General features: G+C 40.7%; 1 pseudogene; it reads left to right on the top strand.

Moving 5' to 3' along the window:
• Positions 1-1,711: 1,711 nt before the first annotated feature.
• On the top strand, positions 1,712-3,533 carry LOC123361644 (annotated as a pseudogene).
• The last annotated feature ends 21,494 nt before the right edge of the window (positions 3,534-25,027 follow it).

The following is a 25,027-nucleotide window of genomic DNA, read 5'->3' as shown; positions in this document are numbered from 1 at the left end:
TAGTTGCTCATATAGGACCAGGCCAATGACGAAGAAAGGCAGATCTCCTAGCCATTACAAATCAAGCAAACACTGATAACAGAAAATTCACATTATATGACACATTAAAAAATAAATACTTTCATCAAACTAAAAGCAAGTTGGGAAAAAATGATAAACTTGGGAGGCAACTGAATGAGCCTGATTTAAAGAGATGGAAATAAACATTATTTGAAAATTCTATTAAGATTTATGAGTTGCAGACAACATTCTAAAATTCACTTACAGTAAAATGCATTTTTCATTTTTCAAGACAATCATCATTTAGCTGAAAACACATTGTAAAGCTGATCAGTAAAAACATTGAAGTAATTGTGTAGATATAATGAAAGACATTCTAAATCATAGAGTCATAGGACTGGAAGGGACTTTGAGAGGTCATCTAGTCCAGTCCCCTGCACTCATGGCAGGACTAAGTATTATCTAGACCCAATGGAACATTTGCCAACAAAAATTTGGTCTTCAATCTGTATTTCAATTAACAACCAAGAACTCAGGATTTTTCTAACAGAAAAATATGATTATCCTACCAGGCTAACATCTAAAGCAAGGAGGGGGTGGAGAATTTAGTTCCTATTTCAGACAGAAATCAATCTGAATCTTATGTATTTAATGCCTAGATATTATAGTGACGGATGCATTTGAAATGGAGAAATCTTATCTATGTAGCTTCTGAATAAATGTGTTCTCCCAAGGTCTGGAGTTAGTATTTAACTTGCAGGAAATAACAGGTTATTTTAAAGCAATTCTAAAACTTCATTTCAGAAACACCCTTATATTTGTCCAGATCACCTCCATCCTGAAAATAATCCCGAGTGGTTGGTTCTCCTAGCAGAATTTTCATAAGATCATTTTATTGCTGCTCGTGGGGCAATGCTTCCCTCTTCCCCACTTACACAATCAGTGCATAGGAACAATACTCATTTGTTTAATGTAGATTGGGAAAAATATACTTGTTACCAGCTGGAACTGCTGAAGAACATTTAGGCAGGTAGAAGGAGCTGGAATTTGGCCAGGACCAGTCACTTAGTGTAATGAAAAATGCTGTGGGATCATTAGTGACCACAAATGGTCAAGACCTTGATTTTAATTGTCACCCAGAGGACAAGCATAGCAAACTCCATGCCCCTGCACATCCTCAAAATGCTTTAGTACAGTGCTTTTCAAAGTATGGGGTGCGACCCAGTATTGGGTCACGGAATATTAGGCACTGAGTCACTTGCAAATTTCAAATATCATGATCTCTTAAAATGTCTTTCATTATAGTTTTAAAATAACATTGCAATCATTTAAATGATGGACATTTTACTTATTTCCAGTAAGACTTATTTGTTTGTAGAGAGTTTCTTATGCACTATGTTCTACACGCATACACAACATAGCTGTTTTGAATGTAATCACCTAACGAGACTGCTTTCTGAACACTGGCAGTTTGTTAATGCTGTGGAGACTCGAATTACGAGGCTTAATCAACAAAGCTTCCACCTGAAAAATTGATAGTTTTGTAATAAGAAAAAGAAGTTCGGAAACACAGTCATCAAATCCATCCACATCTGCAAGTGAAAATACAAGTATAAGTACGTTGTCTTCAACAGAAAGTTCTCAGAACAGACAGATTTCTGCCATGTCAACCTCGTCTGAACCACCTACTTAAAAGAAAACCATATAGTGGATGAGGCACTACAGTGATGCTTTTTTAAAAAAATATGGTTTCATCAGTTGTGCTAACGCAAAGCCCTAGTGTGTTATTTGCAGTGAGGTGCTTGCAAACGAGAATTTAAAACCATCAAGGTTAAAAAGACATTTAGAAACAAAACATGGGGAACTTGTTGATAAGCCTCTTGAATATTTTCAAAGGAAGCAACGGGAATTAAAGTTATCAGCACAAGTTCTTAGTCGGTCAACTACTTTGACTAAAAAGGCACAACTGGCATGATGTCTGGTTGCATACCATGTGGCAAAAGAGAAAATCGCCCATACAGTTGCCAAAAAATGTATTATTTCAGCATCTCTGGATATGGTGCGTACAAATTTTCAACAAGAAGGCTGCTGAAAAATTGAGAAGTATTCCTCTGAGGGATAACGCAATGTCTCGGTGAATATGTCATATTGCAGAGCATTTGGAAGCCCAGCTTATTACTCGGTTACCGTCAGCCAGGGATTTTGCTATCCAACTTGACAAGAGTACTGATATTTCAGATTGTGCAACGCCATTAGTTTATATGAGGTATGTATGGCAGTATGACTTTATGGAAGATTTTCTGTGTTGTCTGACTTTACCAACAAATACAACAGGAGCACAGATATTCAAAGCACTGCATAACTGTGTAGTTGGAAAATACTAACTGGACTGGGCTAATTACAAAGGAATTACAAGTGATGGTGCAGCAAATACAGCAGGTAGAAATAGTGAAGTGGTGAAAAAAATATCTGAGGCAGCTGGTAACGATGTTGTTTGGAATCACTGTTTCATTCACCATGAAGCTTTGGTGTACAAGGGTATTTCCTCTGGTCTTATGGCAGTACTGAAGGAAGTAGTGAAAATTGTTAGTTTCATCAAACTGAGCAGCAGTCTTTTTGAAGCATTATGGCCAGAAATGGGAGTGGAGCATGCTCATTTACTGTTTCACACTGAAATACGGTGGCTATCATGGGGCAGGGTGCTTACAAGGGTGTACGAACTCCATGCATCTGATGAAGTGGTTTATAGCTCTTGAAAGCTTATGCCCAAATAAATTTGTTCATCTCTAAGGTGCCACGAGGACTCCTGGTTATTTTTGCTGATACAGACTAACACAGCTACCCCTCTGAACTCGGGGATAAGATTCACATTTTTCTGGTAGAGAAATAGCCTAACTTGGCAAATTTGTTTGACCATGACAGTTGGTTAATAATGTTGTCATATCTGGCTGACATTTTCTCAAGTTTAAATGAACTGAATTTGAAATTACAAGGAAGAGGCAATGATTTGTTTCAGTCCTGTGAACCAATACAAGCATTCCAAAAGTCATTAGCACCGTGGCAAGCATGACTGAAAAGTAATCATCCGAGCTACAACATGTTCCCAACACTGTTACAACATACTGAGAACAGCATCAGTGAAGAAAAAGCGAATGAAATGAAGTGTCATACAGTTACATCTTGCTGCGCTGTCTGACTTTTTTAGTTTCTGCTTCCATGCAAAGGGGTTTGAAAATTAGAAGGAAAAGCATTGGGTGAAAAACCTGCCGCAACTCACCTGTGCTAGAGCACTGAAAACATACCACAAGTCATTAAATTTGTCATAGTTTTGGATATGTGTTGTCAAAGCCACTGTTAAGTAATATTAGTGTTCTGTTGTTGCTATGGTTCACAACAACCTACATGGGCAGTTAAAAACAAACAAAAAAAGAAATCAACTGAACAGTGCACCTGATAGGCGGGTAGCACTTTCATCTTGTGATGCAGATTAGAATGACATCATGAACAGCAGGCAGGCCCACCCATCACATTAAATAAGTGAAACTAAACTTGATTGTCTTTTTTACTGTATTTATACTGCATTTAAAAATGTTTTACAAGTAATGTTGAAGGCTAATTTTAGTTATTACTTGAAGTGAAGTAGTTAAAGCGAGCATGTATTGTCCTTTATTGCAAAATTCTAGCCAGAAGATATTATTGTTTTGGGTCATGGAGATAAGTATTTTCTTCCACTGAGTCATAAGAAAAAAAAGTTTGAAAACCACTGCTCTACTACCCATCTTCTCTATTGGTTTGGGAGGGAGTGTGACAACAGGTAATGTCAATTGTGGTACACTAGAGAAAATAATTATGCCAGTACTTTAGAAGCTCTGTATTCCAGAACACAGTCATTTAAGTTGCCATTGGTGAGAGAGACTTAAATGTCAAATTGTGGCTAATTTATTACTACCCTGTAATACCTTTTCATCCAAGGACATCAAAGAAGTTTAAATGCACAGATGAAGCCTCACAAGAATATGATATAGGTGCATTGAGTGTTACAGTAGCTCCAATTTACACACGGATAAACCAAGACTCAAAGGCAGGTGAAGTGCCGTATCCAAGACTGCACAATGAATCTTTGACATTGCTGGGAATACTTTCTAGGAATTCTAGCTCCCAGTTATGTGCTCTACCCTTTAGAAAAACTTTAAGCCATTTTTGATCTCCTTGACAATTATTTTACTCCACTGACTTTACTGGAGTCACTCCTGATCTACACCATTAGAATTGAGAAGAATAAAGGAATGTTAACTTGATGTAATGGGAATAGAAGAGTGACAGAGAACTACTTTTAGTTAAAACTACTCAAAAAACCGATATATGCAAAGTATGAGTAAGGACCCTGTGGCTTTTTGGATCTAATAATACTTTATTAAATTAATATGGGTATGGATACGAATATAGTTTGATCTGCGCCAAAACTCCTTAAACATAATTGTCTCTGATTGCGTTACTAATACTGAAGGCTGTACTTGCTCTTTGTTATCTCCACATGCTTTCGTAGATCAGGCGATCTGCTGCAACAGTGCCCTTTCCAGCTTTCGTTCTTCATGAGAAAGACACATCTTTGTATATTTGCCCAACACACATTAATATTTTGTCAGTGTTGTTGTAGGCAGGTTGATCCCAGGACACGGGAGATACAAGGTGGATAAGGCCGTATCTTTTATTGGACTAACTTCTGATGAAGGTAGGGATAAGCTTTCATGCTTCCCAGCAATCTCACTCAGGTCTAGAGAAGGAAACTAAAGCTAAATACAATGTCAAGATCTCGGTACGGTATCATTCTCAGAGGAAACCTGCACAACACCTTCAAAAGATGAGCCTGAGAACTAAAATTCATGACTCTGGTGAACACTAAAAGAACATGGACTTAACAGAGATGCTTATTTTATGGCCCATTACAACAACCTGTAACACACCCTGCTGCCTACCAACCCTTTATTGCTCCGCTACTGCAGAGGTGTTAATTGCCCATTTCATTTAAGGGGTTTCCTACAACATCTGTGAACCCCTTATGCTTGACAGTCTATCCCACCTTGTATTTAGCTTGGCCTCTAGTTTCTTTCTCCAGACCTGAGGAATTGCTCTGTGAAGCTCAAAAGCTTGTCCCTTCCACCAACAGTAGTTGATCCAGTAAAAGATATTACCTCACCCACCTTTCCTCTCTCAATATTTTGTCTGACATACATGCAACAGGAATCTCTAATGGTTCTCTTAATTTTTGACAAAATTCATGTTGTCAACAGAAGGCTTGTCAGTAAACAATTAAATGCATTTTAGAATGCAATTGACAAAATAATTATAGGTGTATGGCAGAATGGAATCAATAGTAACCAGACAATCCTGCAGCATCACAAGGGCCCATCAGAGAGTTTATTTTTAATGTTAAGAACAGAACAAACAAAGGATATCAACTGCTGATCTGTCTCCAAAGAGGGACCTGAGAGCAAATATCTTTCATGACTCCTTTATTATTAATGTAGGAGAGATGATCAGAGGCTTTCACATTACTCATGAGATGCTCTTAAAATGTAAAGAAAATGCTCAAAAATGCTGTAGATTAAAGAAAAGTGGTTTCCTAATGGTTTCCCCAGGGAGCCCTACTCCAATTATAGATATTTTAACTGTCAGATTCAGCATGAACACAAAATATTTTGTATTATTTACATTCAGTTCATTTTAACTAATTTTTTGTTGGCATAACATGAAGTTAAACACACTGGTGCTTTTGGCCAGGGGCTGTCTATTCCCCATAATTTCATAATTTTAATGCCAGACAACACCTTGCAATATGTCACTTAAGGTATCATTTTGCAGTAATACTCCATACTAATTATTCTATTTATTCTCCCCTGCAAATATATGCAGTATCCTGGAAACTGGATTTTTGGGCCATAAAGCCTTGGGCCAAACTTTGCAGGCCTTACTCAAGTGAGAACATGAGAATTATATAATGTATTTGTTGTTCATACGAAAGTAAGGGCAGATCCTCAGCTATTATAAGTAGGCGTAGCTCTAGTGACACAATGGGTCTCATTGTTTCCTCGTGCACCCCATTGGTCTGTCAGTATCCATCCATTGTCTCTTGTCTTCTATTTCAGTAATCAGCTCTTTGGGGCAGGGAATGTCTTTTCATTCTGTGTCTGTAAAGCATCTTGCACAGTGGGATTCTGGTCCATGACTGGGACTCCTGGAGATGGCAATCATACAAATAATAAATAATAAAATGAATCTATGCCAATTTATAGCAGAGGATCTGGCCTGATTGTCTGCATTGTTCACCTTCTCTCCAGGAGAGGTAAATCTACAAATGTTTCCTGCAACTCCCGTTATCATAGGTAGAAAATACCTGCATGCATTAAGGTGGAAATACACCCCGTAAGTGCAAATTTCTCCTATCTGACCAGCATAGCGAATCTTAAACTCCAATATTCTGATCTCACCACATAGAATTCCCATTAATGTCACTGGTAGGGGCATGAATCACCACTCATGAATAATGTAGTCATCCCCAAATGATGTGATAAAACCTGCTTACCATTCCACTGTATCATTAATTTCCTATTTATCACAAGGGTGCATTCCTGTATTTATATGTAAAGAAAGGCTATAATCACCAAGGTCCTGATTTTCCCCTTCACTTACATAGGGATAAGTCAGGAGTAACGCCTCTGAAGTTAATGGCATTACATCACTGTAAGTGAGAGCAGAATCAAGCTCATGTATGCCTGTGTCTTTCATCCATTAATGGAAAATAAGCTAAGTACAGACTGTCCATGAGCTTTGGCCATATGCTTTTCCCCTGCTTTCTGCTGCCTTGTTTTTAAGGCTTTTCTCTTGTAATGTATCTATTGCTTTCTAAAACAAAGGGGTGGGGGTCGGGGGAGTGGCTTTCAATTCAACAAGGTTTTGCATAGGTCAAAAGGATCTGCTTGCACAGAACTCATTACAGAATCAAAGCCGAGGTTTGAGAAAATTTCTCTTATACATTACAAATATTCTTAAAAAAAAAAAATCAACCCAGGGGTATAGCTGAACAACATAACCACACCCAAAAGGGACTCCATACAGCCACTGAATTCAATGCCAAAACTCCCTACCACTTCAAGAGGAGCAGAATTAGGTTCAAAGGGACAGATAGGATGGCAGGGAGGTGTATTTATTTGCAATGGGGTGCTAGAAAGGTGTATATATTTCTGATCGCTTCTTTCCACCTTAATCGAGGTGCGGTTTATTTTGCACTCATTTTGATTTTGTGTCCAGTTCCACATGTTTGTAGCTATAGCCACAACTGTAGATTAGAGTGGTGATTCACTGGTGTCTTCACCACCCTCATTTAATGAGCAGGGCTTCTGGTAATTTTCACTGGGAAACTAGGATCCCTTGACAGCTAGCTCATCTCTGTTTTTTTTTCCCCTGACCACCCCACCCACGGTATATAAAGAGGCAAATCTGAGGACTGCTAAAGAATTTTTATATTTTTTACCTACTAGGTCATATTAACAATGTGTAACTGATGTAGGTGTAGTACACATATACAACAGGAAAGAAAAAGAGGAACAGAGGAAGAAAGAGAGTAAATATGTGCACAAGGTGACACTCTGGGGTTACTTATGGAGTAGGTTTAAGTTTGGGTTATTCATTAAGATCCTGGTCCAAGGCCTATTAAAGTCAGTATCAACTTCAATGAGTTGTCTGACATATTGGCTATTTTGAGGCAGCGGTTCCATCAATTGTTCCAAAAGTCCAGGAAATTTAGGTTGGGTTCAGTCAATTGCCTTGCAAGAATGCAGCGTCCCATAAGGTGTCAGAGTTGTAGAGCTTCATAGAATTGCAATGCTTCATTTACCAGCCAGTAAAGCAGTATTTTATGATTTCTGCAATCACTAACGTAACAGTGATGCAAATATCCAGAGAAGCCAGACTATGGGGATTTTCAACAGAAAGGAGAGAGCTTGTTGCCAGTTCTGGTAGTAATGGTAATTTATGCAGAACCATAGCATGTAGCAGGGTGATTGTGGTGGGGTTCACTTAGGTTCTCTCTTATTAGCTCATCTCAATTGATTGGACTCTTCCAGTTGGTATGCATACTTTCACCTTTTCATGTTCTCTGTATGTATAAATATCTCCTGTCTGTGTGTTCCATTCTATGCATCCGAAGAAGTGAGCTGCAGCTCACGAAAGCTCATGCTGAAATAAATTTGTTAGTCTCTAAGGTGCCACAAGTACTCCTGTTCTTTTTGCAGATACAGACTAACACTGCTGCTACTCTGAAACCTTAGGTTACATCAACACTGGAATAAAAGATCTGTAGCACAGTCACAGCTGGCCCGGGTCAGCTGACATGCTCATGGAGCTCAGGCTGTGGGGCTAAAAATTGCAGTGTAGATGTTTGGGCTCAGGCTGGAGCCAAGGCTCTGAGACCCCCCACCCCCACCCCGCCCCCGACGCAAGGTCCCAGAGCTTGGGCTCTAGCCCTAGCTCAGCTTTCTACACAGCAATTTTACAGCCCAAGCCTCATGAGCCCAAGCCAGCTGACCCTGGTGTGTAGACGTACCCTTAGGGGCCAGCAGGCCTAGTGGGCTGGCCATGGTTCAACAGTCCTGTAGGGGCCTTGTCAGGCAATCTGAGGACCTGGCAGTCAAGTTACAGTCTGTCCTTATCTAGGTTCCCTAAGCTGGACAAGGGGGCAAAGGGAAGGCTCAGGGGACCCAGGCCCTCCCTTTCCAGTGGGTCCCAGCCCAGGGCCCAAGGGGGAAGAGGTGAGGAGAGTTTCAGTCCCCTGTAGCTGATACTCAAGACCAGCCCCACCCCCGGCCACTTTCAACCTCCCCTTGGCTCTCCTCAGTTTGGGGCATGGTGACAGCACTGTTTCCCTCCTGACAGAGGGCTGCTCAAGCAGTATCAACAATTCAGATAGTTAGTAAGGTCTTCCCATCACTCTTCTCCATGTTCAGTGATTTTCCTTTTCAGGAAGGAGCAGAGAGAAAAAAGGGTCAGGCCCCTGGTCGCCTAGTCAGGCTTTACCCACAGTCCAGCCCCTTCCCTTTGTCCCAGAAGGTACTAACTAGCTTGCTTCATTCCTGTAGACAGCTTCTCCTTCACTCTCTCCCTGCTTGTTTGCCAAAGTCCTATTTTAAGCACGTCCTCCATTTGGACCATGCTCTGAAGCTGCACCAGGCCAGGGTGTTCTTTGCCCAGTACTGCTGCATGACTCCTTCAGTCTTAGTGTGGGTTCTGTAAACCCCATCACACTGATCCTTGCATCAAGGGTACTCCAGGGAAACCCTGTGTATATTATAGCAATTGCAATTGCAACTGCAATTGCAGTAATCCAAGGGTAACATTTCAATAAATATTAAACTTCTACTTAGTGCTGGTGGCTGCAGAGAATATCTGCCAATCAGATTCTTAATAGTAGAGGAAATTGTTGTTTTGGGAAATAAAAATGTAAGGATTTGGAACCAGAAAGCCTGCACACCGCTGTGAACACTGGCAGAATGATTTAAGTTAAATGGACAGGTACTATAAAATACATGAGGCGTAAATATAAAATAGAATAACACTACTTAAAACTAATCATGACCTATGACTTCACTTACCAGTTCTCTAATCAATCCTAATCAAGTTCTTGTATTCTCCAGAACCTCCTTGTTGTGAACCAGACCACTCATGATGATGGGAATTCAATTTAGATTATGAAAATGTGCCACAGCAAATGGAATTAACTCTTGACCCTGAGCGCTTTTCTTCAGTACCACAAATGCAGGATGTTCTTATTACATGGAAAGAGGAGGAAGCTATAAAGGAAGAACGTGATCTCTATCAGTGGTTGTAGAAAACTGAACAACCTAATTTTACTTCATGGACCCTTTAGCAGGTTGAACCCTGAGAAGGCTTCTCCCAGACAGCTTTTGACGTTTCCACTCAGACTTGCTGCAAAGCCGCTCAGATAAACAACACTCAAAACAAAACCTTTCACAAAAAAAAAACATCCTTTTCTCCTCAGGAATCTCTGCTGGATTGCTGATTTTCTAATAGACAACCATGCTTTGGAGGAAAAGTCAAAACGATTCAGTCTCATTCTCCTTGCTCTGGGAAAGGTGAGCCAACAATCCTCTTCTTACCAGTATCTCCTCCCTGTTTGGAGGGAAGAGACTGGTTATATTCTGCCCTCCTTCTGAGAACCTCCCCTGCTCTGCTGTACACTACAGGTACACCTACACAGCAAGCAGGATCCCACAACACTGAGTATCAAAGCCCAGGAGTCAGCCCAAGCCAAAATGTCTACACAGCCATTTTTAGCACCATAGTATGAGCCCAACAAGCCCAAGTCTGTAGACCCAGGCTCTTAGACTCACTGCCACAGGATCCTGTCTGTTATATAGACATACCCGACAAGACTCCTGGTCCCAAGCCTTGGTATTTTCCCAGACACCAGTTATTATACCATGACCACTTCCTCTTTGTCAACATCTGCCTCTGTCATTCCCTGGATCACTGTCTACATCAGAATTCCTGAAACTGATAGCCTGGCCACAAAAAATTCACCCTCTGGCCTTAATGGGCCAGTATACCCCATTACAGATGTGATCCTATTCCTGCTAAAGTCAACAGGACTGTTGCCAGTGACTTCAGTGAGAGCAGGATTGGGTCTAACAGAAGGAAGGTTTTTGGTACAACTTGTGTTCTCTTCTTCATTCTTATTAATGGTTCCATAGATCAGATGTGTGAGAGAGGGGCTGCGAATATAGCAGCCTGTACTAAAATTGTAAAAAACAAACAAACAAACAAAAAAACGTTATATTTAAGGTGACCCCTGTAAGAGTCAGCAAAGGGATTTTGCACCACTTAAGGTTCCATTTAAACCTTTTTTTAAGGGTTTAAGTGGGAATTTTACCCATAGTATTCCTTTATTTTATTGTGTTTCTGTATAGTCTGTGCGCACACAGCTCTCTGGGCCTTGTCAAGATATCTTTTAGCAGAAAATAAAAATAAAATATTTGTCAACAGGGCTTTAGAAAAATATTCTGTCTGTTTATCCTTTGTTCTGTACATGAATCAAAGTGACAACCCCACACTGTACCACTGCTCTGACCTTAAGGTTCTTTACAAGCTGATACTAACAGTTTACACAGGTGGAAAGTCTGCCCTCAGCTCAGCTGGACGCTTGTGGACCATCAAGCTTCCTCTCTCTCAGCCCTTTCTCAATAACCCTTTCCACCACCAAGGAAAAACAAACACACATCTTTTGCCTCTGCCACTGCCACATCTAGTGCAGGGTAACTTGGGTTTGAACTGTTTCTGATAGAACCCAACATCAATCCTGGCTTTTCTATTTAGACTTTCTGCACAGGGATGTTTCCCTCCACAGTTCGTTCCTCAAATGTCCCTGACCATGCTTCAGTGAGGCTCAGATACAGCTGAGCCACTTGACTTTAGGGGCTTGGGTTTTTTTAAAACTAAAGACTGCTGATTTCTAGCCCACATGACCCACTCCCATTGTCAGCGTGCGCTCCTCTGAAGTGAGAGCAGTTTACCACTTACCTATCCCCACAAGTTCCTCAGAGCTTTGACAATGAAAAGTTTTTTTCAGTTTGGGGTTTCTGACTCAGGAAACTAAAAAGCAATTTGGACATTCTTCCAAACTATAATTCAGCTTCAACCTGACTGACACATATTGTCTAGGCATCGTGCCAGCTTAACGTGTAGGACAGGAGTATTTCATTGTTCAGGCACCTCATTATGTTCAGCATGCATGAAAAGTCTGATTCCAAGCCAAGGAAACAGACACGTTGGTTTTAAAATTGTGTGCCTGTACTTTGGTGGTGGTGGTGTAGGGAATGAGAATTAAATAATCCATCACTGAGCTGGATTAGCTTTCATTTTTGTAGTGGCATAAAGCAAGTTTAGGCTTGTTTTAATTACAAAGGAGTGCTCATTATAATGAAGCCTACCCCAAATTTTGAGTTGCATGTAACATGCCACAACAAGTCTTCACAGCTGAGTTGAATTTCCTGTGAATTGGTTGATTGTTCTGAAGTGCCTGGGGAGATTTCACAGTTAGAAAAGAACGGTGAATAGAAGAGAACTGGTTTTACACTGGCAACCTGCTTGAATGTTCAGAATTTCAGAGAGTTTGTATGAAATATTATGGGCCAAATCCTGAATTTGATTTCCCAGTCAGTGATGGAAGAAGGCATATAAGCCCCTTACTTCCATGTACACTGGCCCCTATTAACCCAACTGATGTTCAGTGATGAAAGGAAGTCCACAGGCTCTCCACCTATCCATGCCGGTGGAGTTAAAATGAGGATTCTCTCCAGATCCCAGTCCCCACGTTCTGCCCAGAGGTTTCTGCAGCCATAACCCTACCAAGGAGAGCAGGATCAGGGATCTCTTGCATCACGTCATGTGGGGAAATAAAGATTCCTTATTAGGTATGTGCATAGGAATCCTGGGATATCTGTTTTACTTTACTGCTAATGATTCATTAGGATCACTTTCAATTTATAAAATATAGTAATCTTTTGATTGATGCTGTCACTATTAAGTATACATAAGCATCAAAAGAAAATATTTTCAGAGGATACAACTTTCAATATGCAATGCCTCTTATTAATCTTTGGTGACCACAGATCTAGCTCTCTTTCTCCTTGCTTCTGTCTTTGATGCTAATGTGTCGTACTGCGCAATCTTGACTTTGGGTGCCAAGAATAATTTATCATCTTTAAAGAACACATCACTTTGTTTTCAAACAAATAAATCGATACGCTGTCAAAGAATGGATTATAAACAGCACAATACTATCTGGGTAGATAGCCAAATCGAGACAGCTGCAATTAAGTCAAGGTTCATGACGACATATTAACCCACTGAAGTAAAGTCTGGGAGGTTTTGCAACTTATCAGCACCCACAATATTGAACTAAGCCACAGTACTTTGGGCTGTGTTCTCATCTGATCTCAAATTGAGCAGAGTTCAACCTACTCTGTACTTGCACAGAAGTCCTACCAAGAAAATCTATGGACTGTAGGAAGAGGTGTGCTGTAAAAGGCATGCTTCCTTCTGAGCCAGTGCTGAATCAGTAGGGCAGCATTATACAGGGAGAAGAGTCCCCCCGCTGCTGGAGATGCAAACCAAAAATCTCTGCTAGGGCAAGTGGACAGAACTCAGTGGACCTGCATCCATTTACACCAGCAGAGCATTTGGCTCAGAATCTATTGAATGAGTTGCACTACAGACAGACACCTGAAACACCTGCAATATAGGATTCCAGTGGGACTTGTCAACAGTAGAGTTATTATCCTCATTGTCCTGGCCAAGTGTTAACTTGGCAATTACATTCTGCCTTCTTAACCTCCTTGCAATTTCAACCTTTGTCACTTTCCATCCTAAAGAGAAAACACACACACACACACCCAAGTGTTACTGGTGCAGAATAGCTACATGCAATCCACTCCAGAGATGGCTGCATTTCAGTGGTGGGTGAATGATTCCTCTCTAGGAAGTCTAAAAAGCTCTTTGAGATCACTCAAGGTGAAATATGTTATTATATAGAAAATTAATTTTAGGAGGGTTTGATAAAAGATTGAACATTGAAGATTTAGATGGGCAGCAAGAAGCTACATACGTATTATTTTTAAAATACACACCATTTGGTAGAAATATAAACCCTCAAAATCCAGGGCATCAGCAAACCTCTAAGTAGCGAAAGTTAGAAAGAAATTTTCCCGAACTGTTGTCTTCAGCACTGCTTTCACGTTCCTCTGAAGCATCTGTTACTCATCACTGTCACAGACCGGATACTGGACCAGATGGACCATGGGTCTGATCCAGAACAGCATTTCTTGTGTTTCACAGTCCTTTATTACAGCTGTAATAGACCCTCTGTACTATTATTACATGTACAGATGGACCAGAACTGAAAAGTTGTGATCCAGATAGGAGCTTTCCCAGAGTTTGGGGGCATTTGAATCTGAAGGGCAGTTGTTTGACCTTGTAATAGAGCCTTTGGAGGGCCAGGTGGTCTAGTGAGTAGCAAGCCCAGCATCTCCCCACAGCGGGGAAGGCCTTTCAGTACAGTCCCTCACCCGAGGATGAGTTTAGCTTCACCCCCTCTTCTTATCAGAGCGAGAGTGAGACTAGAATGTGGCTTATGCCCTTCCTGCAGCAGGGACAGTTGGCCTGCGAGCCCAGGCCTTTCCACTCCACTGGGCTCCAACCTAGGGCCCTATGAGACTCAACAGTGTCCAGCACACTGGCGTGTCCTCAGAGTTACCCTCCCTGAGTCACTTCCTGCCATCTCTCGCTTTCCCACAGCACCAAGTCCAATATAAAGCCACCAAAGAAAAAGAAAAGACAACCTAACCTTCAGCCCCAACTGGGCTCAGTCCTACTTGCTTCCTCAGCACCCTGGTCCAGGCTAAGGTGGTCTTCTTTCAGACTGAACTGGATTGCTCCTTTTTCAACTTCCTCTCCAGCTGGAATATGTTCTGCAGGTCTGGAGGGGCAGGGCTACCTGTGCCTAGTATTGCCCTTTGACGCCTTCAGGCCCAGTGTGGGGTTTGTACATGCCATCACAGAACTATTATACAGAGAACAGGAGTACTTGTGGCACCTTAGAGACTAACAAATTTATATGAGCATAAATTTTTGTGGACTACAGCCCACTTCTTGGGATGCATCCGAAGAAGTGGGCTGTAGCCCACGAAAGCTTATGCTCTAATAAAGTTAGTCTCTAAGGTGCCACAAGTACTCCTGTTCTTTTTGTGGTTACAGACTAACACAGCTGCTACTCTGAAACCTATTATACAGAGAGGGGCCAGTTGCAAAGCTCTAGCTTCAAACTCTCATAATTTAGGAGTGCCCAATTTGGGCTTTGATTCAGGTCCATCTCTACGTACAACTTAAGTAGCAGCCATCAACCAATTCATTATGACTGGTCATTTATAGAAAATAAAAAAAAGATTCTGTTCTTTATAAAAAATATTGTAATTACACTGGAGAATCTTTTCAGTGAATCTGACGTGACAGAAACCTCTTAAAATATGATAGGGGTAGGGGAAAATTAAGAAATCTTGGCTAAAGCACAGCAAAAACAACCTGCAGAACCCTCACCAGGAACGGAAGTTTTCAATTTATTGGAAGTATGTTCATTACATGCTTGAGCTAATCCTGGACAACAGAGCCCTGTGCATGAATAAATATACAACTGCAAGAAAGAAAAAGCAGATGTTCTAGTGACCTCTTCTCACTGGAATCTGCAAGCTCAACCCATTGAGGTACTTTTGCTTTCACCCATCAGTAAATCAACACATCTACTTGACTGCCATATGGAAATTTTCAAAATTCCCACCGCTGTTACTAAGTGCTAGAGAAAACAGACCCCTGTGCATTGCAAATGTAGCCCTAATTAATCCTTATTAATGTCTGGCTGGTGTTCATTATTGTATCATTGCAATATAGGTGCTAGAACATGAAATTTAAAAAATAATAAAGTGAATATCAGGAAAAATGCCCCAATAGTGAAGTTTATTAAACAGAGGAATAATCTCCCAAGGGACATGGTGGGAGCTCTATTACTTGAATAATTTAAAACTGGCCTGGACAAAATACTGGAAAAATATATGATAGAGAATAATTGTGAGCTACTCCCCCTCCTTTGCACTGCCAGGGACAAGGGGGATTGTGTGAATTTGATAGCATGATATCTTTCTATTCCCTGGTTTCTGTGATTTCTATGGCCCCATTCCAGCAAAACATAGAATCATAGACAATTAGGGTTGGAAGATACCTCAGGAGGTCATCTAGTCCAACCCCCTGCTCAAAGCAGGACCAATCCCCAACTAAATCATCCCAGCCAGGGCTTTGTCAAGCCTGACCTTAAAAACATCTAAAGAAGAAGATTCTACTACCTCCCTAGGTAACCCATTCCAGTGCTTCACCACCCTCCTAGTGAAAAAGTTTTTCCTAATATCCAACCTAAACCTCCCCCACTGCAACTTGAGACCATTACTCCTTGTTCTGTCACCTGGTACCACTGAGAACATACTTGAATGTTGTGTCGGATCAGGGCCTATATGACACCACATAAGCATTTAATTCTGAGCCTGGGAAATTCCTACAGCCTCTTCTGCTTCGATTAACTAATATCAAATAACACTGTCAACATTCAGAGGGGGTAGCCGTGTTAGTCTGGATCTGTAAAAGCAGCAAAGAGTCCTGTGGCACCTTATAGACTAACAGACGTATTGGAGCATGAGCTTTCATGGGTGAATATCCACTTCATGCATCCGACGAAGTGGGTATTCACCCACGAAAGCTCATTCTCCAATACGTCTGTTAGTCTATAAGGTGCCACAGGACTCTTTGCTGCTTTTACTGTCAACATTGTTTATTCCTCTGAGATTTAAACATATTTACAGTATAGCAGGTATTATATTAGTGAGAAAACTTTTAAGTGTGCCCTGAGGAAAATAATCCTTATTTGCATTACATTTTTATTATAAGAATGTGAAGCTGCTAAATAATTGCTACAAAACAGAGCCACAAAACTGTGATTTTGCAGCGTTAAGCAATTCTAGTGATAGATTCTAATCATAGTGGCAGTGTCTTGAGAATATATTAATTTTGCATACAAGCAGTGCCTAGAAAGTATATTTAAGAAATGTTATATTCACATACAGGCCAACTGCTGCCCTCCCTATCTGTGCATTGTGCCTTAGCTGACTTGGCACATCTGTTGTCCTCTTACCTTGTGAATTTTATCCAACACAGATTGAAATTATGTGTTGCTATGGAGAAGAATCAACAGAAATGTCATCAAGGTGCCAAGAATTAGTGGAAAACTTGTGGCAATAACACGTGACTGAGATTAATTTCCAAAGTTTAAATTCTGAATAAAGAGATCAGAAATCACCCCAGGAAATTGAAACACTATTTTTTGCTTCATTAAAGAGTATTCCAGATTGAGATTACATATTGGATCTGATATCATACACCTACATTCAGTAGGACTTTCTGTTATGAAGTTCAGCAGCCTGGGGTAGCAAGTCTTCATCCATTTGAAAAATGTAAAATATGTGCATGTTCCTTCAGTGGTTTTAGTACACAAATGCTGTATGAAGAATGGACAAGAATAATCATTACATTAATCAGAACAATATTTCTAGGGCTATTGGCTCCTAAAAAGAGGTAGGGAACATAATAAATGTGATACCTTTTATTGGATTATCACATTGGCCTTCTTGTCAACTTTAAATACAGATATTGATAACATTTAGAGGCTGCAGAAATAGTTTGGAACAAGATAAGCAAATTAATTTATCGCCAGATTCTGCTACCATTGCATTGAGTAGCACCATGTTCTGCAAACATTCCCCTTCATTTTGTTGAACTGTTTATAGAGTAGGGTACTACTTAACTTGAGTAAAGTGGCAGAATCTTCCCCCAAGTTAATTCATGGAACTATAGGACTGGAAGGGACCTCGAGAGGTCATCTAGTCCAGTCCCCTGCACTCATAGCAGGACTAAGTATTATCTAGACCAGTAGTGGGAATGGCGAACTGCGGTCACTGGGAGCTACGGGCGGCCATGCCTGCAGATGGTCAATGTAAACAAACTGTCTCGTGATACACCAGTGGATTACCTTGACGGGCCACAGGTGGCCCACCACTGATCTAGACCATCCCTGAGAGGTGATTGTCTAGCCTGCTCTTAAAAATTGCCAACAATGGAGATTCCACAACCTCCCTAGGCAATTTATTCCAGTGCTTAACCACCCTCCTAGTTAGGAAGTTTTTCTTAATGTCCAACCTAAACTGCACTTGTAGCAGTTTAAGCCCATTGCTTCTTGTCCTAGCCTCAGAAGTTAAGAACAACAATTTTTATCCCTTCTCCTTGTAACAACTTTTTATGTACTTGAAAACTGTTATCATGCCCCACCCCCTAAAAAATCCAGACAACAAAGTCCATTTTTTCAATATTCCCTCATAGGTCATCCTTTTCTCCAATTCGTCTACATCTTTCCTGAAATGTGGCACCAAGAACTGGACACAATACTCCAGTTGAGGCCTAATCAGCGTGGAGTAGAGTGGAAGAATTACTTCTCTTGTCTTGCTTATAACACTCCTGCTAATACATCCCAGAATGATGTTTGCTTTTTTTGCAACAATGTTACACTGTTGATTCATATTTATTTTGTGATCCACTATGACCCCCCAAATTCCTTTGCGCAGTACTTCTTCCTAGGCAGTCATTTCCCATTTTGTATGGGTGCAACAGATTTTTCCTTCCTAAGTGGAGTACTTTGCATTTGTCCTTATTTAATTTCATCCTAAAGCACTTGCAACCCCTCCCAGCTTGGTATTGTCCGCAAATATTATAAATGTACTCTCTTTGCCATTATCAAATTATCAAAATCATTGATGAAGATATTGAACAGAACTGGACCCAGGACCTCATTCAATATGCCCTTCCAGTTTGACTGTGAACCACTACACTCTGGGAATTGTTTTCCAACCACTGATGCACCCACCGTATAGAAGCTCCATCTAGGCTATATTTCCCTAGTTTGTTTATGAGAAGGCCACATGAGAAGTATCAAAAGCCTTACTAAAGTCAAGATATACCACATCTACCACTTAACCCATCCACAAGATTTGTTACCCTATCAAAGAAGGCTATTAGGTTGGTTTGACATAATTTGTTCCTGACAAATCCATGCTGACTGTTGCTTATCACTGTATTATCTTCTAGGTGTTTGCAAATTGATTGCTTAATGATTTGCTTCATGATGTTTCCGGTGCAGAAATTAAGCTGACTAGTCTGCAATTCCCCAGGTTGTCCTTATTTCCCTTTTTAATAGATTGGCACTATATTTGCCCTTTTCCAGTCTTCTGGAATCTCTCCCGTCTTCCATGACTTTTCAAAAATAATTGCTAATGATTCAGATATCTCTTCAGTCAGCTCCCTGAGTATTCTAGGATGTATTTCATCTGGCCCTGGTGACTTGAAGACATCTAACTTGTCAAAGTAATTTTTAACTTGTTCTTTCCCTATTTTAGCCTCTGATCCTACCTCATTTTCACTGGCATTCACTATGTTAGACAACCAATTGCTACTAACCTTTTTGATGAAAACTGAAACAAAAAAGTCATTTAGCACTTTTGTCATTTCCACATTTTCTGTTATTGTTCCTCCCCTCCCAATTGAGTAATGGGCCTACCCTGTCCTTGGTCTTCCTCTTGCTTCTAATGTATTTGTGAATGTTTTCTTGTTACCCTTTCTGTCTCTAGCTAGCTTAATCTCTCTTTGTGTCTTGGCCTTTCTAATTTTCTCCCTACATACTTGTGTTATTTGTTTATATTCATTCTTTGTAATTTGACCTAGTTTCCACTTTTTGTGGGACTCTTTTTTGAGTTTTAGATCACTGAAGATCTCCTGGTTATGCCATGGTGATCTCTTGCCATACTTCCTATCTTTCCTATGCAGTGGGATAGTTTGCTCTTGTGCCCTTAATAATGTGTCTTTGAAAAACTATCTTGAACTGTTTTTCCCTTTAGACTTGCTTCCAATGGGATCTTATCTACCAACTCCCTGAGTTTGCTAAAGTCTGCCTTCTTGAAATCCATTGTCTTTATTTTGCTGTTCTCTCTCCTACCATTCCATTTCACAATCACTTTCACCCAAGCTGCCTTCCACTTTCAAATTCTCAACCTATGTCACTTGACATGAGACAATGACACAAAAGAATTCTGGGCTCCTCTTCTTGCAGAGTATTACGTCATCACCATCATCATATGATGAGTTTTATTTATTGAATTACTCCTAGTTTTTTTACATTACACTAGTTTTAGCGGAGGCTTCCCAATATCCCTGTGAGGTAGGTATCATTAGCTTCATTTTTCTGATAAGTGTGGTGGCCTATTGAGGAAATGAAAAGACTTGGTCCTGCTAGTGAAGGCAGGGGGCTGGACTCGATGACCTTTCAAGGCCCCTTCCAGTTCTAGGAGATAGGTATATCTCCAATTAAAAGAAAAGAAAAAAGAAAAAAAAAGAGCCTGGAGGTCAATAAACCTTTAGGCACACCCCAGCACAAGATGCAATCCCAGCAGGCAATGTGCCACAGACATTCCCCTCTGAGGCACTGTTCCTCTTCTGCTTCTCCCGCTCTTGCATTGAGGGGTGTTTACAGAAGTCATCTGCAATAGCCCTTTGCAGGGTATGGTATATTTACTCCTACATATCCAGCTCCAGGATCAGAGACGGGCAGGGTGGGGGGGAACAGAGCCAGGGTTCTGCCATTACCTGGCCAGTTGTCCACAGAGAGGAGAACCAGGTACATGGTCCCCCTTCTAATACCCCCATTGCCACGGTCTAATCTTGTAGGCGTAAGGGAATCCTTATTCTCCCTGCTGCTCTCCTCCAAAGCCATATTAGACCCAGCCATTATCTAGCTCTGTTTGATTAATCAGACAGTGAAAGAGTCTAAAGGGAAGTAGTAAAAAAAATTAAAAGTAGACTTAGACTAAGCACTGAAAAATTATTCACTGGCAGAGCAATGAAATTATTATAATGAATAATTATAATTATTACAATGAAATAATTGCAATGAATAATTATAATAATTACAATAAAATTATTCACTGGCAGAGTAATGAACTGTTTGATTGAACAGGTCACTTCTAGCTCTAATTGCCTTTGGTGCAAAGGGATAAAGTGGTTTACCCCAGGTCGCATAGTTCTTTAATGGCTCAGATGGAAAGAGAATAGGAGTCTTGGATCCCAAGCAAATGCTCTCACCACTGGATGATGCTTTCTCAATAAACTGGTTAGAGATTAAAAGAACTGCATTGGTGATGGAATTAGTAACTCCTGCATGGTGTCCATGAGTTCTGGGGGTGTTTTATTTGTTTATTTTAGAACTTTGCTCTCTGGGTGCCCTAGCTATGCTCCAGGGTGGAGACATAAATTATTATTTTAATTATATAATCAATGCCTAGACACACATTAGATAAGTCTCCATAACCCCAAAATACCCCCATCCCACATCAACAACATGCTTTCTTCTTTGACTAAGACATCTCATTCCATTGTGCTTCAAAAACATTAACTGCTTTCTTTCCAAAATTAAAGTATTCCTTAAAGTTTTACTCAATTACTACCAGATAGTTTTACAGAAGTCTACAAGGAAGTATGTGAATGTAGAACTTTGGTTATGTCTTTGCACCACTGAGCAGCACATGAGGCAAAAAGGCAATTGACATTAAAGAAGAGGTTGGATTTTCTTACATCCGGTCTCAGACCTTGAATGTGATGGGATATATTATGGGAGCCAGAGAGCAGATGTCAGGTTTAATGTGCTTGTGGTAGCCAATATTGGTGAAAAGACACACTGCTGCATTTTGTGCTAATTGTAGTTTCCTAAGGGCTGATGGCTTCAGGTCTGGATAAAATACACTGCTGTAATTGAGGCATATATTACTGAAGCAGGTCATTGTTCATTTAGATGAAAAACAGATCCTGCCATCTTAAGAACACAAGAACGGCCATACTGGGTCAGAGCAAAGGTCCATCTAGCCCAGTATCCTGTCTTTCGACAGTGGCCAATGCCAAGTGTCCCAGAGGGAATTAACAAAATAGGTAATCATCAAATGACCCATCCCCTGTCGCCTATTCCCAGCTTTTGTCAAACAGAGGCTAGGGACAACTTATTGCTGCTCATGTAAACTAAGGTGTAAAATTATATTTTCATTTACAACTGCATCAGGCAATAGATTCTTCAATAATATGGATTGTGTTTGTCAAGCACACATGAGAGCAATCTTGCTGTTGAAAGGATTCTAAATAGCCTTCCCGTATGGTACCACTGACAGTGAAGATTATGTCCATTCCCACCTCCCTTCCCAACCTCCCCCATGCCACTCCTCCCCCTCATAAAAGAAGTGGTTTGCCAATATAACTTAGAGTTCATTCCTGGACAAAAGAAATCTATGAATATTGCCTAAGACTGTATCTATCAGTACGGCTGCTGACTGGCAGTTTTTTAAATGCATAGTTTTTCTATGTTCAAGTTTCAGTTGCTCAGCTCACAAATGACACTTATGTTTAATACCGGAAGCCTTAATAAGTAACCCTATATCCAACAGAGGCTCTGCAAAGAGTATCTGATCCTCTCTTCATAATATAGATGTCCAGAGTGCAGACACTGATATAATACAAGAGAGAGAAAATAATCCCATTTGATTCCTTTAAACACCTACATCAATGCTTCAGGTAAGAGAAATCTGTGAAAACCTAAGACCCAATATGATCAGAAACTTTTAATATACAGAAGCCAGAGCCACCTAGTGATATGCTGAGTAATGTGGAAGAAATGCTGGTAAATCTGGCTCTACCTGGTGATGCCTCAGTGAGCCTAGCCCTAACATTTATTCAGCAAGCTGATTTTTCAGGATCCATCTCCAAATCAGAACACGAATCGCCTGTCTTCCATTACCAGAAGCTGAAGAAAAACAAAACAGAAACTATGTTACAAGTGGCAACCTTGATCACCTGCTATAAGAGTTTTGGGTGGCTCTTCTGGGAGTAATGGCATTCTGACCATTATTCCCCAACCCTTCCGCTTTAGCAGCTTTGTTTAAAGGACTCTCTTGCATGATTTCTCTCCAGCTAAGTCAGTGTTGTTACATCAGCGATGCAGGTGCCCCTGTTTATGGAATGATACGTTAAACAGAAACATTTGACCACTGACTCAACACTTCCATTTTAATAACTTTTGCGTAATAACGGAGATGGTTTTAAAATAGACTCTTATAACCTTTCCTTTCATGTTGGTGTAACTAAGGGTTCTGAGGCTTGATTTGGCTCTGTGCTTGATTTTGCTTTAAGTAGGGAAAGTATTCTATGATTAGCAGCACTTCAAAAACCCCTTACCTTTATGATTGCAAACTAGGTGCTACATTTCCAGACAAGTGGATGCTGATTAGGAGAACTTTAACCACACACTTACACAAAATCAAAATTTACAGGATTACTAGAAGAAAGATGCCCAGATGAGAAGACTTTGAATAATACAAGCATTCTGCTGAGTACTTTTTAATCTTTTATTCATTATTTGCAGGACCCTGTACGAAGTCTGACTTTACAATCTCTTTCCTTACTGATATTACTTTCCATTGGGTAAACACTGAAATTTCTCTCCATTTCTCACTGAGCTTGAAATTAACATATACATTTTCTTTTTATATCTTTGCTTGTTCACCAGCACCTTTGAGGATGTCAGAAATGGAGGGAATTATGTCTGTTGGTGCAGGTGTTGTACTCTTAAATATGATGTTCATCCGGTGGATTTTCTCAAGCAGAAACTTTATACACTAAGAGCCAAGTAACAGAGAAATTAAGTTAAGTTTAAAAAAAAAAGCTCATCAGGTTGCAGGATTCTAGATGAAAAACATGGCACAGGATCCTCAGCTGGTGTAAACCAGTGTAGCTCCATTGATTTAAATGCAACTACGCTGTCAGGAATGAAACAGAGAGAGTTAACTAGGTCTTTGAGCAATATCTTCACTGTTTCAAGAACTACCACCCAGATGACTGGGTTTCACTGCTTCCCCACCTGGAGTTTTCAAATAATAGTGCCACCCATGCCACTACCTCCCAAAGCCCTTTATTCTCCAACTACAGGTTTCACCCAAACATCCCCACGGGATCTCTGGTACCCACTTTCACAGACTTGACTGCTCACCTCTGCCAAATACATCTAGAACTGAAGGAACACCTAGCATCTGCCAAGGAAGCATACAAGCATCATACCAATCAGGGCCACCAAGCCACCTGTGATCTTGCTGTCGGGGACAAGTTTTGGAGTCCTAGGTCAACTCGCCTGTTGGCTAACCATCCCGATGTACAGAAAGAATAGCAAATATGGTAAGCGACCAGCTTGGCTTAACAGAGAAATCTTTGGTGAGCTTAAACACAAAAAGGAAGCTTACAAGAAGTGGAAATTTGGGCAGATGACTAGGGAGGAGTATACAAATATTGCTCAAGCATGGAGGGGTGTAATCAGGAAGGCCAAAACACAACTGGAGTTGAAGCTAGCAAGGGATGTGAAGGGTAACAAGAAGGGTTTCTACAGGTACGTTAGAAACAAGAAGGTGGTCAGGGAAAGTGTTGGACCCTTACCAAATGGGGGAGGCAACCTAGTGACAGATGATGTGGAAAAAGATGAAGTACTCAATGCTTTTTTTGCCTTGCTTTTTATAGACAAGGTCAGCTACCAGACTGACCAGACAGTATGGGGAGGAGGTGAGCAGCCCTCAGTGATGAAAGAACAGGTTTAGGACTATTTAGAAAAGCTGGACATGCACAAGTCCACAAGGCCAGATCTAATGCATCTGAGGGTGCTGAGAGAGTTGGCTGATGTGATTGCAGAACCATTGGCCATTATCTTTGAAAACTCGTGGCGATTGGGGGAGGTCCCGAACGATTGGAAAAAGGCAAATATAGTGCCCATTTTTTAAAAAAAGGGAAGGAGGAGGATCTGGGGAACTACCAGCCAGTCAGCCTCACCTCAGTCCCTGGAAAAATCATGGAGCAGGTCCTCAAGGAATCCATTTTGAAGCACTTGGAAGAGAGGAAAGTGATCAGGAACAGTCAACATGGATTCACCAAGGGCAAGTCATACCTGACCAACCTGATTGCCTTCTATGATGAGATAAATGGCTCTGTGGTTATGGAGAACGCGGTGGATGTGATATATATTGACTTTAGCAAAACTTTTGATATTGTCTCCCACAGTATTCTTGCCAGCAAGTTAAAGAAGTATGAACTGGATGAACAGAATTTAAGGTGGATAGAAACCTGGCTAGATCGTCAGGCTCAATGGGTAGTGATTAATGGCTCAATGTCTAGTTGGCAGCCAGTATCAAGCGGAGTGCCCCACCGGTCGGTCCCAGAGCCAGTTTTGTTCAACATCTTC

The sequence above is a fragment of the Mauremys mutica genome, chromosome 1 (assembly GCF_020497125.1).
Source record: "Mauremys mutica isolate MM-2020 ecotype Southern chromosome 1, ASM2049712v1, whole genome shotgun sequence".
Taxonomy (NCBI): domain Eukaryota; kingdom Metazoa; phylum Chordata; order Testudines; family Geoemydidae; genus Mauremys; species Mauremys mutica.
The sequence above is the reverse complement of the archived record's forward strand: the minus strand, read 5'-3'. Positions and strand labels throughout refer to the sequence as shown.